Here is a 5,000-nt window from a genome sequence, read left to right as displayed (position 1 = left end):
CAAAATGCTTTACCACACGATGATCTAATATTTATAATGGTCTGGGAACGCTAGGAAAAAAGTTTACTCTTGGCGGTTGGACTTAGAAAAATTTCGCTCGGTCGGAGTTGCTCGCAATGCGCCCGGAACATTATTCTGAGTTTATTCGATAAATATTCATCCTAAAGCTTTGATACTTGATATTTATTGTTAGAATGCGTTATTATACAATGATCTAATATTTATAATGGTCTGGGAACGCTAGGAAAAAAGTTTACTCTTGGCGGTTGGACTTAGAAAAATTTCGCTCGGTCGGAGTTGCTCGCAATGCGCCCGGAACATTATTCTGAGTTTATTCGATAAATATTCATCCTAAAGCTTTGATACTTGATATTTATTGTTAGAATGCGTTATTATACAATGATCTAATATTTATAATGGTCTGGGAACGCTAGGAAAAAAGTTTACTCTTGGCGGTTGGACTTAGAAAAATTTCGCTCGGTCGGAGTTGCTCGCAATGCGCCCGGAACATTATTCTGAGTTTATTCGATAAATATTCATCCTAAAGCTTTGATACTTGATATTTATTGTTAGAATGCGTTATTATACAATGATCTAATATTTATAATGGTCTGGGAACGCTAGGAAAAAAGTTTACTCTTGGCGGTTGGACTTAGAAAAATTTCGCTCGGTCGGAGTTGCTCGCAATGCGCCCGGAACATTATTCTGAGTTTATTCGATAAATATTCATCCTAAAGCTTTGATACTTGATATTTATTGTTAGAATGCGTTATTATACAATGATCTAATATTTATAATGGTCTGGGAACGCTAGGAAAAAAGTTTACTCTTGGCGGTTGGACTTAGAAAAATTTCGCTCGGTCGGAGTTGCTCGCAATGCGCCCGGAACATTATTCTGAGTTTATTCGATAAATATTCATCCTAAAGCTTTGATACTTGATATTTATTGTTAGAATGCGTTATTATACAATGATCTAATATTTATAATGGTCTGGGAACGCTAGGAAAAAAGTTTACTCTTGGCGGTTGGACTTAGAAAAATTTCGCTCGGTCGGAGTTGCTCGCAATGCGCCCGGAACATTATTCTGAGTTTATTCGATAAATATTCATCCTAAAGCTTTGATACTTGATATTTATTGTTAGAATGCGTTATTATACAATGATCTAATATTTATAATGGTCTGGGAACGCTAGGAAAAAAGTTTACTCTTGGCGGTTGGACTTAGAAAAATTTCGCTCGGTCGGAGTTGCTCGCAATGCGCCCGGAACATTATTCTGAGTTTATTCGATAAATATTCATCCTAAAGCTTTGATACTTGATATTTATTGTTAGAATGCGTTATTATACAATGATCTAATATTTATAATGGTCTGGGAACGCTAGGAAAAAAGTTTACTCTTGGCGGTTGGACTTAGAAAAATTTCGCTCGGTCGGAGTTGCTCGCAATGCGCCCGGAACATTATTCTGAGTTTATTCGATAAATATTCATCCTAAAGCTTTGATACTTGATATTTATTGTTAGAATGCGTTATTATACAATGATCTAATATTTATAATGGTCTGGGAACGCTAGGAAAAAAGTTTACTCTTGGCGGTTGGACTTAGAAAAATTTCGCTCGGTCGGAGTTGCTCGCAATGCGCCCGGAACATTATTCTGAGTTTATTCGATAAATATTCATCCTAAAGCTTTGATACTTGATATTTATTGTTAGAATGCGTTATTATACAATGATCTAATATTTATAATGGTCTGGGAACGCTAGGAAAAAAGTTTACTCTTGGCGGTTGGACTTAGAAAAATTTCGCTCGGTCGGAGTTGCTCGCAATGCGCCCGGAACATTATTCTGAGTTTATTCGATAAATATTCATCCTAAAGCTTTGATACTTGATATTTATTGTTAGAATGCGTTATTATACAATGATCTAATATTTATAATGGTCTGGGAACGCTAGGAAAAAAGTTTACTCTTGGCGGTTGGACTTAGAAAAATTTCGCTCGGTCGGAGTTGCTCGCAATGCGCCCGGAACATTATTCTGAGTTTATTCGATAAATATTCATCCTAAAGCTTTGATACTTGATATTTATTGTTAGAATGCGTTATTATACAATGATCTAATATTTATAATGGTCTGGGAACGCTAGGAAAAAAGTTTACTCTTGGCGGTTGGACTTAGAAAAATTTCGCTTCGGTCGGAGTTGCTCGCAATGCGCCCGGAACATTATTCTGAGTTTATTCGATAAATATTCATCCTAGAGCTTTGATACTTGATATTTATTGTTAGAATGCGTTATTATACAATGATCTAATATTTATAATGGTCTGGGAACGCTAGGAAAAAAGTTTACTCTTGGCGGTTGGACTTAGAAAAATTTCGCTCGGTCGGAGTTGCTCGCAATGCGCCCGGAACATTATTCTGTGTTTATTCGATAAATATTCATCCTAGAGCTTTGATACTTGATATTTATTGTTAGAATGCGTTATTATACAATGATCTAATATTTATAATGGTCTGGGAACGCTAGGAAAAAAGTTTACTCTTGGCGGTTGGACTTAGAAAAATTTCGCTCGGTCGGAGTTGCTCGCAATGCGCCCGGAACATTATTCTGAGTTTATTCGATAAATATTCATCCTAAAGCTTTGATACTTGATATTTATTGTTAGAATGCGTTATTATACAATGATCTAATATTTATAATGGTCTGGGAACGCTAGGAAAAAAGTTTACTCTTGGCGGTTGGACTTAGAAAAATTTCGCTCGGTCGGAGTTGCTCGCAATGCGCCCGGAACATTATTCTGAGTTTATTCGATAAATATTCATCCTAGAGCTTTGATACTTGATATTTATTGTTAGAATGCGTTATTATACAATGATCTAATATTTATAATGGTCTGGGAACGCTAGGAAAAAAGTTTACTCTTGGCGGTTGGACTTAGAAAAATTTCGCTCGGTCGGAGTTGCTCGCAATGCGCCCGGAACATTATTCTGTGTTTATTCGATAAATATTCATCCTAGAGCTTTGATACTTGATATTTATTGTTAGAATGCGTTATTATACAATGATCTAATATTTATAATGGTCTGGGAACGCTAGGAAAAAAGTTTACTCTTGGCGGTTGGACTTAGAAAAATTTCGCTCGGTCGGAGTTGCTCGCAATGCGCCCGGAACATTATTCTGAGTTTATTCGATAAATATTCATCCTAGAGCTTTGATACTTGATATTTATTGTTAGAATGCGTTATTATACAATGATCTAATATTTATAATGGTCTGGGAACGCTAGGAAAAAAGTTTACTCTTGGCGGTTGGACTTAGAAAAATTTCGCTCGGTCGGAGTTGCTCGCAATGCGCCCGGAACATTATTCTGTGTTTATTCGATAAATATTCATCCTAGAGCTTTGATACTTGATATTTATTGTTAGAATGCGTTATTATACAATGATCTAATATTTATAATGGTCTGGGAACGCTAGGAAAAAAGTTTACTCTTGGCGGTTGGACTTAGAAAAATTTCGCTCGGTCGGAGTTGCTCGCAATGCGCCCGGAACATTATTCTGAGTTTATTCGATAAATATTCATCCTAAAGCTTTGATACTTGATATTTATTGTTAGAATGCGTTATTATACAATGATCTAATATTTATAATGGTCTGGGAACGCTAGGAAAAAAGTTTACTCTTGGCGGTTGGACTTAGAAAAATTTCGCTTCGGTCGGAGTTGCTCGCAATGCGCCCGGAACATTATTCTGAGTTTATTCGATAAATATTCATCCTAGAGCTTTGATACTTGATATTTATTGTTAGAATGCGTTATTATACAATGATCTAATATTTATAATGGTCTGGGAACGCTAGGAAAAAAGTTTACTCTTGGCGGTTGGACTTAGAAAAATTTCACTTCGGTCGGAGTTGCACGCAATGCGCCCGGAACATTATTCTGAGTTTATTCGATAAATATTCATCCTAGAGCTTTGATACTTGATATTTATTGTTAGAATGCTTTATTATACAATGATCTAATATTTATAATGGTCTAGATACGATAGAAAGATAAGTTTACTCTTGGCGGTTGGACTTGAAAAATGTTCAAAGTACCGAGATAGTATATGAAAAGTTGAATATTTTGTGTTAAATATCCTGGAAATATAAATATTTATTGTGTTGTACAAAAAAATTTTTCATGCAAAAATTTTTCTAAGTCCCAACAGCCCCGCCGGACGGGCTGTTGCCGCGGCGGTTTGCACCCATAAGCGCGCGTGCTATTCACCGCGCGGCGCCGGCGTCCTTGCCGGCCGTTCGGTATCCTTAAGAGACTCGACGGTTCGGCGAGTCGGGCGGTTCAGCGCGCGCTTGGGGCTATTCTACGATCTCGGTCGAGAAGCAGTTCACGGCGCCTCGAGACTTCGGTCTCGACTGTTTCGTTCCGTACTTCGTTTAGAACTTTTCTCTACACAGCATTGCCACGGGTCGGTGTCTAAGACCGAATGGCCCTTATGTGGCGAGCCTCCCATCGAGGAGGTTGGTGACTTGTATGCACTGATGTGTATACTCGTACTAACTGAGCATCAACTCTTCTATCCGAGCTAAAAGTTTGAGATAGTTATGGAAAGATGTTTGAGAGAAACTAAAACTAGAAAGAAGTCAAACTTCTTGTTTGCAGAGAAACGAAAAGTAAATAAAATGAGGTTGGCTTTCGGAGGGGCATTGTTACACCCAGAGCCCAGCATGCGTCCTGTCCGCGCTTCCTCGGCACTTGTGTCGATTGTCCAGCGCCCGTGGTTACGTGCTACGTGGGATACTCGTGCTACCAGATGTTAGCTCAACCTGAGAACGCAAGGAAATATAAGAATTTGTTCTCGAGAGAAACCCAAAAGGGAAATATTAAACATGAATTTTATGCACTACACGTAATGATTTGTGATGTTATGAGAAAAATATAAACCGAGAACGCAGGAATATCTGGCAAATGAATTTGTTCGAGGTTAAGAAAGAAAGGAAA

Source organism: Lasioglossum baleicum, unplaced genomic scaffold (assembly GCF_051020765.1).
Source record: "Lasioglossum baleicum unplaced genomic scaffold, iyLasBale1 scaffold0073, whole genome shotgun sequence".
NCBI classification, from domain to species: Eukaryota; Metazoa; Arthropoda; class Insecta; order Hymenoptera; family Halictidae; genus Lasioglossum; species Lasioglossum baleicum.
This window is presented reverse-complemented; position numbering follows the sequence as displayed.